Genomic DNA, 14233 nt, shown 5'->3' with positions numbered 1-14233 from the left:
CAGTTATTGGAAAAATCGTTAAGTATATTTGGGATAACCTGGGTATGTAAATGTACTTTTTCAGCTGTAAATTGTGTGCAGTCTGAAGACAGACCAAGTACTTCTGATGAAAATTTAGCATCTGAATTGAGATGTGCTATAAGTGCAAAATATATACTGGATTTCAAAGACAATACAAAAACCAACAATATAAAACAGCCCATTGATAATTTTATATAGATTACATGTTCAAATAATAATATTTTAGACATATTGGATAAGAAAAATCTATTATGAAAGTCAACTTCACCTGAATTTTTTTTTTCCTTTTTAAAATGTGGCCAATAAAGAGAATTTACTAGCAGTCCAGTGGTTAGGACTCCGAAATTTGACTGCTGAGGGCCCAGGGTTCAATCCCTGGTCAGGGAGCTAAGATCCCACAAGCCTCACCATGCGGCCAAAAAAAAAAAAAAATGTGGCCAAGAGAACATTTTAAGTTATGTGTGTAGCTTGCACTGAATTTCTGTTGCTATTGTCAGTCTACGTCCTCATCACTCTACACCATTACTAGACTCATCCTCTCAAAACACTAATTTCATCAGACCAGAATGACGAACTCCAAATCACTCATCATGTTCTGGGACTTTAACTCCCTCCTTTCTCCTCAGTCCAGGCTGCATGGGGCTCCTCCATGTCATGTGGTCTCCCTTCCAATCCAGCTGAATCTGCTCTTCTCCTTGGCCCAAGACTCTGCTCCATCTTCTGATTTTTACAAGAGAAATCCAAATTTCTATGTGAATTTTTTTTTATTTTTAAAGTGTTGACAACTCCGACAGAAACTTCCTACCCAGTAATGATTTCCTTCTTTTTTTAAAAAAACAGAACCCTGGGCTTCCCTGGTGGCGCAGTGGTTAAGAATCCGCCTGCCAATGCAGGGGACACGGGTTCGAGCCCTGGTCCGGGAAGATCCCACATGCCGTGGAGCAACTGAGCCCATGCGCCACAACTACTGAGCCTGCGCTATAGGGCCTGCAAGTCACAAATACTGAGCCCGCCAGCCTAGAGCTGGTGCTCCGCAACAAGAGAAGCCACCGCAATGAGAAGCCCGTGCACCGCAACGAAGAGTAGCCCCTGCCGGCCACAGCTAGAGAAAGCCCGCGCACAGCAACGAAGACTCAACACAGCCGAAAATAAATAAATTAAAAAAACAAAACAAAACCAGAACCTTGCTTCAACCCAGGCAGCAAGTCTCCCACATTAAAAATAATAATAATAATAACATTTTCCATTTTCCTTTTCACTGTGGGTGGATAATGAGATAAAAAAGGGAAGTTGTGTGGGAAGTCCAGGTAAACTCCTGGGCCAGCTCAGCGGGAAAGTGCCCCTTTCTTCCTCCCCATCTTCCTCCTTCCCGACAGAATGCAAATGGCTGGAGCCCCAGCAGCCACTTTTTACCATAACACAATATAGAAGATGGAGGAAATTCTCTGGCCATCCAGTGGTTAGGACTCAGTGCTTTCACTGCTGGACCCCGGGTTCAATCCCTCGTCGGGGAACTAGGATCCCACAAGCCGAGTGGCGTGGCCAATATATATAGATATATGATGGAAGCCATGTGTTAAGAATGGTAGAGCATGGGTTTCTCTGGTGGCGCAGTAGTTAAGAATCCGCCTGCCAATGCAGGGGACATGGGTTTGAGCCCTGGTCTGGGAAGATCCCACATGCCACGGAGCAACTAAGCCCGTGCACCACAACTACTGAGCCTGCGCTCTAGAGCCCGTGAGCCACAACTACTGAGCCCACTGGCCACAACTACTGAAGCCCGCATGCCTAGAGCCCGTGCTCTGCAACAAGAGAAGCCACCACAATGAGAAGCCCAAGCAACTCAACGAAGGGTAGCCCCTGCTCGCCGCAACTAGAGAAAGCCCGCGCACAGCAATGAAGACCCAACTCAGCCAAAAATAAATAAATAAATAAACTAATTAATTAAAAACAAACAAACAAAAAAGAACGGTAGGTTGGGCAACCTACCATTACAGCACATCTCAATTCAGATGCTAAATTTTCATCAGAAGTACTTGGTCTGTATTCAGATTGCACAAAATTTATAGCTGAAAAAGTACATTCACATACCCAAGTTATCCCAAATATACTTAACATTTTTTCCAATAACTGAACTGAGCATTTGTTTTCAAATTTAAGCTAATTAAAATATAAATGAAGTTAAAAATTCAGTTCCCTGGCGGTCCAGTGGTTAAGACTTCGTCTTCCAATGAAGGGAGTGCGTGTTCGATCCCTCGTTGGGGAGCTAAGATCCCACATGCCTCGAGGCCAAAAAACCAAAACATAAAACAGAAGCAATATTGTAACAAATTCAATAAAGACTTAAAAAAAAAAAAGGTAGAGCAGAAGGGTAAGTGCCTAGGATCCTGCTGACTCTGGAGTTACCACCTTGAGTTGCCCACCATTAGTTTTTCTTTTACGTGAGAGAGAAATAAACCTCTATCTTATTTAAGCCACTAAATTGGGTTTTCTATTCAGAGATGGCCAAGCTTAAGCTGGCAGCCACTTTAATTTTTTAAAAAGCACTCTGTAGACACAAAGAAACAAAACAAAAACAAAAGCACAAAAAACATGCCCAAGGCTCACTTAAAAGTATTTGGGCCTCAGTTTCCCTATTTGAAAAATCAGTTCATTTAATCAAGTTTTGGAGACCATTTCCACGTCTAAAACTTTGTGTTTACGTTGATATATTCATCACATATGTGAGTGCCTATTATTTACCAGATACTACTTTAGGCACTGGGGTGCAGCAGTGAACAAGAGTATAAATCAAGCTCTTCCCTGACACTTGTACTCTGATACAGTCAGTGCTGATCTTTAAGCCCAGGTCTGTCCTAACACACTGTGCAAACAATACAAGTCACTTCATTTCTTTGTTCTGGTTTGTCTAATCAGCAAATAGGTTAATAATGCTTTACCTCAATAAAAATAGCTAACATATATATTTGGAGATTATCTCATTTAATCCTTACAACTACCCCAATTTCTTTAAGAAAAACGAGAAAAGAAATTAGATAACTTGCACACAGCCAGTAAGCACTATAGCCAGGTTTCAAAATCAGTCTAATTCTTTGGGTGCTTTGAGGATCAAGTGAAAATAATGAATTTGAAAATATTTGGGTAAATTAGCAATTGCATACAAATTCTTTCCATTACAAAGGTCACTAGAAAACTAGAATGCAAACAAAGTTTCTAAGTGGATGATGTGTGTTACACATATTCAGAGGTAATATTCACTAGTTTCTCTGTGTCAGGGACACTTCCCAGAGTTCTATATCCATTGCCCATTAGGAATCAAACAGTGGCCCACGTGCTGGGGATACAGGGGTGAATAAGAACAGGTAAACTGTAGAAATGAATCCACTAAATTAGGGGAACATCATTTCAGGTTAGCATTATTTGGGGAACTGCCTCAGCAGCCACAACCTCCTGCCTTCTTTCTATAGGCTCCTTGCACTCACCATCCTAGTTTGTTTACCAGCTTAATTAGCTGAGGATTTGCCCTAATCAGTATCCCTTAATGATGGTTCACTCAATCATTTCACCTTTTGGTTATTTTTTCAGTGTTGGAGGAAGATAACCTAGAGAAAATACTATTATAAAAATTACAAAATATTAACTTCTGTGATCTTCGTTCCACATGGCACGTTGAGAAAAATCCAATAGGTTGTTTAATGTATTTGATCAGCTTATATCTTTGCTGAAGCGTTTGGGGTTCAATTAGTGGTAAGTACACAGCAAATTAAGTAAATAAAACAATGAGGCAATAACTAAAGCTAGGAAAAACTGTGTAGGAAAGAAAATTAAATTAGTCGTGAACTATATTTATACATTCATAATAATATAAATTGCAAATATTGATTTAACAAAAAATTATGATGTGACTGTATTGGGAAGATGGAGAGCAAGAGTTGGGGATCATCTTGCATAAAAGAAAACAAGTAGATTCAAATAACCAGAAGAAACAGTTAAAGGAATTCAATGTGGTTACCTCTGGGGAGTGGGAACAGGGGAGTAGGAAAGGTGAAACAAGGGACTGTTGGGTTTTTTTCTCTATTATTTGCATTGTTTATTTTTTTAAATTAATTTTTATTGGAGTATAGTTGATTTACAACGTTGTGTTAGTTTCTGCTGTACAGCAAGGTGAATCAGTTATACATATGCATATATCCACTCTTTTTTAGATTCTATTCCCATATTGGTCATTACAGAGTACTGAGTAGAGTTCCCTGTGCTATACAGTAGGTTCTTATTAGTTATCTATTTTACATATAGTAGTGTGGAGACTGCTGTTTTAAAAAAAAAAAACTTTTTTTTTTTTAAAATTTTTATTTATTTATTTATTTTTAATTTATGGCTACGTTGGGTCTTCGTTTCTGTGCGAGGGCTTTCACTAGTTGTGGCAAGGGGGTGCCACTCTTCATCGCGGTGCGCGGGCCTCTCACTATCGCGGCCTCTCTTGTTGCGGAGCACAGGCTCCAGACACGCAGGCTCAGTAATTGTGGCTCACGGGCCTAGCCGCTCCGCGGCATGTGGGATCCTCCCAGACCAGGGCTCGAACCCGTGTTCCCTGCATTAGCAGGCAGACTCTCAACCACTGCGCCACCAGGGAAGCCCGAGACTGCTGTTTTAATTATAAGTCTAATAGCAGTTTTGACTCTTTAATGTATAAAACTAAATTTAAAAATCATTATAACTTATACAAACAACACTTTGGCTTTGCCAACTGCCTGATATGTCAAGTCAAATTCTTCAGCCTGACCATGAAGTGTCTCCACAATCTGTCTCCACCCTCTCTTATCTCTGAATTTTTTTCTACCTTGTACTCTTGGTTCCCCTCAAGCACTATTCACTTGGCATTCCTTAATCCCTTCAAAAACATCATTCACCCAGCCTGGGATGTCCTCTCTCCTATCTGACCTAAAATCTTACTGGTGGGTGGAACAAAGAAGCACTAGAGTGAAGGTCATCCTCTGAACCACATGAAGAAGCACCAAAATGTAATAGATGAGATCAGTCAACAGTGGATTGAAAGCTTGATAAACTGGGAAAGATTGTGTTAACAGAAGAGGGATGGTCTATATGCATTTATAAAAAGTAGGATGTTGAGTCATTCAATATAAATTCATTAAGTGCCTAGCATGTACCAAGTGTATACTCCTGGGAGAATATAACAGGAAGTGGTATAGTTAAATAGCAAGAATTCAGAGGGACAGAAATATTACAGTTAGTCTAGAGGGCTAGAACTTCCTGGAAAAGAAGGGTCAATAGACGACCACAAATGCCTCATCTACTAAGCAGACATAATCTCTGCAGAGAGGAACACTACAGGCTTCATGACGTTAAGGGAATGGTTTGTTTAAGATCCATTTTGTGTAAAACTCTGGGCTAGGTGCCTTATATTCATTTTTCTGAACCATACGGCAACCCAGTGGGCTACTTATTATTAATTCCATTTTTTTTAAATTTATTTATTTTACTTATTTTCTTTTTGGCTGTGTTGGGTCTTCGTTGCTGCACACGGGCTTTCTCTAGTTGCAGCGAGCGGGGGCTTCTCTTGTTGCAGAGCACAGGCTCTAGGTGTGCGAGCTTCAGTAGCTGCAGCACGCAGGCTCAGCAGTTGTGGCTCGTAGGCTCAGTAGTTGTGGTTCGCAGGCTCTAGAGTGCAGGCTCAGTAGTTGTGGCGCACGGGCTTAGCTGCCCTGCGGCATACGGGATCTTCCCAGACCAGGGCTCGAACCCGTGTCCCCTGCATTGTCAGGCGGATTCTCAACCACTGCGCCACCAGGGAAGCCCTAATTCCATTTTTCATATGAACAAACTGAGGCTCATAAAAGCCAAAGTTTTACAGCCAATGTGAGAGGAGAGATTTGATTTCTGGTCCAATTCCACAAAGAATTTAGTGCCCATTCTTCTCCCACTACACTGCACAGCCTCCCCAGGCAACTGAATCATGCATACCAAGCAACCTCTGATTTAATGACTTCACATGTAGGAAAAAAGTGCTCTGGTTGGTCAATAAAACCTTACTTTGCTAAGCAGTTAGAATAATAGTAAAAATACCAGCTGCTAACATATTAAACATTTGTTATGTGCCAGATACTGTGCTAAGCACCCTACGCACATGAAGTAGAAACTATTATCTATATCCATTTTACAGACAGGAAAACTAAGGCAGAAAAGATGTGAATAATTTGCCTTGGGACACAGAACTAGTAAGAGAGAGAGCTTGTGTTCTTGACCATTCTACGTGCATTGCTATCTAACATACACTGTACTGTTGTAAAGACATCCCTTTAAATCATAGTTAGTGAGCGCCCACTTCATGGTTTGGGGCTTGTTGGAGGAATATCAGTAAAGTGTAAGACCTACTCTCTGTCTTCCAAATATTTACAACTGAAGCAAAGAGGCAAGATATACACAGTAAAACTGTTAGGTAACAACTGAGGTTTGTACATAATTAAGTACAAAATTGATTAGGGCAACCAGTAAGGGTGTTGAGATTTCAGAGAAGGGAGGTTACCGAGAGCCAAAGCAGAGGTGAGGTGAGCTGTGAACAGAACCCAGCAGGAGAGAGAAGACTCTAGGACAGGAGTGAGCGTGGTGTCCTGGGAGCCAGGGACCAGCTGCCCCCAGCAGTGGAGGTTCCTAGTGTGAAGCAATAGGTTTCACAGGCAACTTCCTTTAGAGCCTCACCTCAGAAATTCTAAGGTTCAGGAGAAGCCTTCTTGGGGCTGCTGGATCAGTCCCCTTTCCAATTCAACTTCAGATAATGAGGTGTCAACAAGGTAGCATGATCTTCTGAGTTGTAGCCCCATCATCTCCTAAGTAGCTCCCCGGAGACTCAGGGACTAGGAGACTGTAAGCTACTAGAAGGCACACACACACACAAAAGGTTCATCCCCATATCCCAGCACCTCTGACAGAGGCAGCCTCTTGCATGCACTCAACAGATGTGTGTTAAACCAGGAAGGAAGGACCCCTGCACAGATAGCTCTCAGTGTAGACGGGCGGCTAAGGGTATGAGCGGCAGCAGAGTCTCACAGGGTCTGCTGTGTGGCCCTCCAGTTACTTCACCTGTTATATCTCAATCTTCTCATCTGTGAAAAGGGTCTATTGAAAATATCTTCCTCAGAGGGTTATTGTTGTGAACATTAAATGAATGTATAGATGTGAAGCACTTATTCACTTATGTGAATAGGGATGGCATCTATTAAGAGCTATTTATATTACTCTTATTATTATGGGCTCTAGAGACAGACCAAGTGGTTTGAAGCCTATCTCTGTTTATCAAGTGGGTAGTCTCTCCAAACCTCAGTTTTTCCATTTGTAAAATAGATATTACAGTAATACCACCAATCTTATGAAGTTTTGTGAGGATGGAGTTAAATGCACACCAAGCACCAAGCACAGGTCCGGGGCGTACCTCAGTACCACAGGAGAGCATCATTCTCCTTGCTTGGTCTCTCCCCTTGCTCAGCTACTGCAGCTGGCAGGTGGCTAGCACATCTGTGAATGAGGCAAGACTTTATGGAGTTGGTGTCGTTCTACAATCATCAGTTCCTCTTCGGCTTCCTTCTAGGGTGGTTTCTATTTTAAAATAAATTTTAAATTTGTTGTTACGCAATTTTCAAACAAACATATATAAAACCAGAGAGAATAACACAGGGCCTCCCTGTGTATCCATTACCCAGCTTCAATAGTTATCAACACATGGCCAAGATTACTCCACCTCCATCACACCTACATTCGCTCTCCTCTCTGACTAGATTCTTTTGAAACAAATGTCAGATATTGTAAAATTTTACCCATAAATACTTTTGTATGTATCTCTAAAATATTGTCTTTTTTTAAACATAATCACAATCATACTACCACATCTAAAAGTTTTAATGAAGATTCCTTAGTATCACCAAAATGCCAACCAGCATTAAAATTTCCTTGATTTTCTCATACATAATCTTTTACAGTTTTTTTTTAAATTTAATTTTTATTTTATATTGGAGTAGAGTTGATTTACAATGTTGTGTTAGTTTCAGGTGTACAACAAAGTGATTCTGTTATACATAGACATATATCTATTCTTTTTCAGATTCTTTTCCCATATAGCTTATTACAGAATATTGAGTGGAGTTCCTTGTGCTATCCTTGTCCCTGTTGATTACCTCTTTTGCAGCTTTTTTTTTTTTTTAAATTGGGATCCAAACAAGGTCCAGTCATCGCATTTATCTGGTTTTTCCAGTCTCTTCCCATCTATGGGTTTCACACCCTCCTTCCTTTCCCTTTTGCAATTTATTGTTGAAGACACTGAATAGTTTGTCCTGGAGAGTTTCTCATTCTCAATGTTGCTGACATTCCCGTGATGTCATTTAATATGTTCCTCTGACCCTTGGAACATCTTGTTGTACCGGAAGCAAGGAAGCTGTCAAAGATGTCTAGGGTGGTGTCAGATAGACACAGGAGCACTGGCAGGAAATTGGGATATTTTGAGCATCAAATAAATAAGTAAATAAATAACTGCAGCATACTGAGCTACATCAAGTATGATAATATCCACAGGTTCATAGTAATGCTCTAAAACTAGACTCATCGGTCACCTTTGAAGGTTGTGGAGGAAGCAACTCTTTATTCCAAAAATGGGTAGATAAAAATAAAGAATCAAGCACTCATTTTGCCTTTCCTGTATGAACTGTATCTTGGGGTAATCAAGCAATTAATGAGAAGAGATCCTGCAGATAAATGAAGAAGGGATGATACAGTTAAAATATTGCCATTTTGCAACCCTTAATGAATAAAGTATCTAAGAAATGATTATCAAGGGCTACTAAAACCATAGGTGTAGGGCTGGTGGGCAACTTTATAACCAACATACCAGGTAAATAGTATGTGTCAACAAACACTGTCATCGCAAAAAGAAAAGCCACCAGGTATTATGTACCCTTGATATGACATAGTAGGAAATGTGCAGCCTGTGAAGTATTCATGCCAAAAATTCGAATCTGATTAAGCCTCTTTTGGCAACTATTACCTTAAATGTAGTTTGTACTCTTAACATTTATTCTTTTTTTCCCCAAATGAGCAAATACTAAATGAAAACCCAACAAAAGTCACAAGGCACATGTCACACCGGGCACCTCCTAATGTGGGTACCTAAAACAGTTCCAGTAAGTAAATGCAGTCCCCCCAGTTTCAGAACCATTACATTCCTGAGATTAGGATAGCTCTGCGTATGACAAGTGAGCGCTGCAGAGTACACAGGGCTTTTAGACTTCGGAATGTGCATGGACGACCTTTTGGCCCCGATATATAAGATGAACTTGTGTTCACACATGCCATGCCTTTAAAATATATTGTTACCGTGTTCAAGAAAATGATGTTACATTGGCAAGCTGTCATCTGACAGCCGAATCATCTGTCAAGAATCCCCGTCGGGGCTTCCCTGGTGGCACAGTGGTTAAGAATCCGCCTGCCAATGCAGGGAACAAGGGTTCGAGCCCTGGTCCGGGAAGATCCCACATGCCGCAGAGCAACTAAGCCCAGGAGCCACAACTACTGAACCTGTGCTCTAGAGCCCACGAGCCACAACTATTGAGCCCGCGTGCTACAACTACTGAAGCCCACGTGCCTAGAGCCCGTGCTCCGCAACAAAGAGAAGCCACCGCAATGAGAAGCCTGCACACTGCAATGAAGAGTAGCCCCCCGCTCGCCACAACTAGAGAAAGCCTGCACGCAGCAACGAAGACCCAACGCAGCCAAAAATAAAATAAATAAATAAAATAAATAATTTTAAAAAAAAAGAAAGAATCCCTGTCGGTGTGAAAGGAGAAACGGAACTGTATTTCTGAAAAGCCACAGCAGTGGGGCGAGTTCTGCAGCGTCGGGACACGCGAGGAAGGCGGTCGTGGGTGCGCGTGGGGAGCTGCGGGAGCGGCGTGCGCGCGCGAAGTGGTCAAGAGGGTGCCTGCCTGTCCCCTGGGTACAGCGGCGCGGTTCCCAGGGAGGGCAGGGCCCATCGCGCGCTGCCTGCTTCATTATTTCCTTGAGCGTGTTTTTGATGCGGGCTGCGAAAACCCAACGGCCATAGGCTTCCTCCTATTCTCCAGTGTCAAATTCTGTATTCCTGAGTAAGGGCAGGCAGATTCGGATATCATTTTCACAGATAACTTAATAACATATATTTTGAAAACCACAACTCTTAAACATGACCAGCTGGCCGGCAGTGCCTACCGTATTGCATGTTTAATTGGAGTTGTTTAGTACTCCACTTTGTGCTTAAGAACGCTGCTACTTTTTTTCTTGAATTTTATTTCAGAGATCTCATGAAAAGTACATGAGTCCCAAGGAATTAAATTACAATACGAAAATGATCCCTAGATGCTTACATTAGAGAGACTATAAACAATTTTAACGTATAGGAAAATTTCAAAGTCCACTGGATTCTTCAATTTACTTCCGTTTTCAAATGCACAAAAGAAATAACCAAATAATACTTTTAAAATAATTTTGAAAAAAAAATTCATCCTGAAGAGCAGAAGTGACATCTTTTCCTGCTCTTCTAAGTTCTGCCACAACCTGGCACGTCAGTAAGGAAAGATCCAAGATGTGTTCTGGCATTTATCTTGGTTCTCTTTGCCATTCTCGTGGAAATGTGGTGAATGCAATTTCCTCTTAACGATAGTATTTAGCCTAGGTTCTATGAATTCAATTTTTGGGGGGTGGGGTGGGAGAGGTAGAGTGGGATACACATTGGAGTTGAGCCTGAGCTTTTTTGACTTGTGTATGTTGAATCTGAAGGGAATTCTCCTCGCACAGGATGAAAAGTAAAAGATAAGTCCCCTAGTTCACCACCAGCCCAGGGCAGAATGATTATTCCAAGCCTGACATTTAATACACCAGTGATCACAGATATTGCCACTGAAAGCTTTCCCAACAAAGCAGGAACCAAAGAACCTTGCAGCAGCGTCTAACTTTAATTTGCAAAAGTGAGGGAGCTGAGAGATGAGGATAAACACCGCAAAACACTATCAAGTATCTCTTTTAACACAAGGGAAAGAACAGCAAAGAGAACCGCATGTATACGTATAAGTATGGGCTTACAAAGTGCATTGCACATCCAAATGCAATGTGAAAGTCTGACTGTGAAGAATTGTTTAAAGTATGTTATTTTGCCCAACCCTGTGGGACCCAACCTCCTGGGAACAGTGTCTATGCTACAATCTCTAGGCAAAGAATAAACTGGGATGAAGAGAAAAGTAAGATAAAAATTCTTTTTGTATGTTGTATCTGCATATTTTTTTCCTTTCTCTAAGATGCCTAACCCCAATAGTTCTCTTCATAAAATAGTAAAATAGGATGGGGGGGGGTGAGGGAAAATACAGTTATGTATAACAGTTGTCATTTCCATGCTTTTGCCTTTACAGCTTTTCCAGTGGTGCTTATACCAAAATATTATTAATTCTTCAATCCATTCATTATCTTGTCTTTGAATTTGTTTCTGCAACCACAAAGAAATGTTACTAAGGCTCTCCTTCAGGCCAGTACCATATTGTTAAATTTTCAAATGTATAGTTCACATACAACGGTTGCTAAGGAATTTTTGTTTGAAAAGTAAAAACGATCATTTGTTAAGGATCATCCTTGTCATGACATCAATATGCTGGATACGGTTTCTTCTTCATTTAATCAGGAAGGCTGTGAGCTTCTCAAGGCCATGGCCATCCCCTCTCCTTCCTTGCCCCAATGTCCTTTACACTGCTAAGACTGCAGGATGTGCTCAGGAGATATTTGCTAAATAGATGAAAGGTTCATGATTCAGCTTAATTCATTTCTGTTATAAGTAGTGGGCACTGGTGAAATATCATGGAGCACAACTGAAAAGACAACATTTAAAGATTCAGCTCTGCAGAGGCTGTGGGAGGAGAGGAAAGTGCTACCTGGAAAAATAACTTGTCTTGAAAAAGAAATGTAGGGGCTTCCCTGGTGGCGCAGTGGTTGAGAATCTGCCTGCCAATGCAGGGGACACGGGTTCGAGCCCTGGTCTGGGAAGATCCCACATGCCGCGGAGTGACTAGGCCCGTGAGCCACAATTACTGAGCCTGCGCGTCTGGAGCCTGTGCTCCGCAACAAGAGAGGCCGCGATAGTGAGAGGCCCGCGCGCCACGATGAAGAGTGGCCCCCGCTTGCCGCAACTAGAGGAAGCCCTCGCACAGAAACGAAGACCCAACACAGCCATAAAATAAATAAATAAATAAATATTTTTAAAAAAGCATTCATTCTAAAAAAAAAAAAAAAAAATTGTAAAGAGAACTAAAGCCTAAAGTGGAGAAATGAAGTACTGGGCTTGATTTAATGTGGCATCCTTGTCATGATGAACTGGTTACCTTAAAGAACATAAGAAGTTAATTTATTGTGCTTTTGTTAAAAAAAAAAAATAATGATTATCTTAGGATCCCTTAAAATAATTTGCTTTTAATTACACATAAGTATTTATTGTGCTGAATTAATCAATTTTAGAATAAAATAGTCCTAATATATACCAGTATAAGACATTACTCTATGCCTGATAATTAACCAGAAAATTGTTCTTGTTTATGACAGAGAGCCTGCAATACTGCAGTGTGCACTCATCTAAGTATGTTGAATTCTTTGACAGGCAAAGAAGTCATCAACTTTTAGTGCTGGAAGGAATCTTGGAAATCTCATTCCAGCATCTTTAATTTATCGAGGAAGGAACTGAGACCCAGAGGGGTGTGAGGACATCCACCAAAACCAACAGAAGGTGATCAGAGTGCCCCAGACAGAAACCCCAGCTCCTGTCTTAGTCTTGGGCCCAGTTCGCTGGGGCAGAGCCTACATTAATTATCCCTTATTTATCTTATTGGTTTCTTCTCCCTCTCCAAAACCTTTAAAATACAAGTTTTAGAGAATTCCTGATTAATAATAATAATAAACAGCTATTAGAATGTCCTCAGATTTGTAGAAGCATTTTACACATTATATCCAAAATCATGGTCCCTGGTACAGAAGAGATTTCATTTTTTGAGACAAATATATAAAGTAAGAAAAAACAGAAAAGGGACTTTGTCAAACTTGCTCAAATAGAGCCTTTCTATTTTAATCACGTGCACCAACATTAAATGATCAAACTTTGTAGTAAAATTAAGATGTTGCTAAAGGGTATAAATCAGCCATTTGCAAACTTTTAGTCTTAAAATACTGCTCAGAACTCTAAAACATGTAACAGATAAAAGTGGAGCTGCTCTGCTTGAAGTTGAAAAATAGGATTCCAGCAGTTCATCCTCCTCTATGTTTCCATATGGGAATCTCTATGGCACTGTTGGAAAAATCAGTGATTTAAAGGAAATGGTCAGAATTAAGCCTAGACAAACAGTAACTGGAGTAGGCAGAGGCTGAGCTGTCCCATCAGGCTCACAACCAGTTTATTCACTACAGCATGATGAATTGAGCTATGCCACCCTGTGATGCCAAGTTCAAATATACTCATCCTCTTCATTTTTTTCGTGTATGTTTTGCTTGTTCTTTGATTCTCTGTGGCAGGGTTTTAAACAGTAAGATGCATAAGAATCACCTGGGGATCTCCTTGAAAATGCAGCTTCCCAGCCTCCAGTCCCATAAATTCTCTTTTAATGTATCTGGGGTACAGTTCTTCAATTTGTACTTCAAATAAGTACCACAAGTGAATTTTGGACCCCTCTCTGAGAAACACTGCTCTGATGCATCTAATAAAATGCCTTACACGTGGCACTTATGTATAATACTTATTTTCCTGAATTTAATTTTCACCATATGAATTAAAAAGGGGCTTCATATTTTCAGGTCCTAATAATTATGCAAATTATGATTACTAATTAGTAAATTCAGTAATGTATATTAAATAATATATATTAATTCAAAATGAGATATGTGGGGCTTTATGGAAACTACTTTTGGTAAGAGGAACTGCAATAAGTACAAAACTGGAAAACCATTAGTAAAGAAAAAATAAAAGGAATCTTCTTTCACGTGATACAATTTTTTCTATTTGAAATAAACAACTAACATCGTACTTAGTGGTAAACACTACATTCATTTAAAAATCTGAAACAAATGTGTAAGGTGTGTACCCTGTCACCACTGTTATTCAAGGTTGTTCTGCCAGTTTTAGCCAATCAAAGAGATAATGGAAAATGAG

The sequence above is a fragment of the Balaenoptera musculus genome, chromosome 1 (genome assembly GCF_009873245.2).
Source record: "Balaenoptera musculus isolate JJ_BM4_2016_0621 chromosome 1, mBalMus1.pri.v3, whole genome shotgun sequence".
Classification (NCBI taxonomy): Eukaryota; Metazoa; Chordata; class Mammalia; order Artiodactyla; family Balaenopteridae; genus Balaenoptera; species Balaenoptera musculus.
This window is presented reverse-complemented; position numbering follows the sequence as displayed.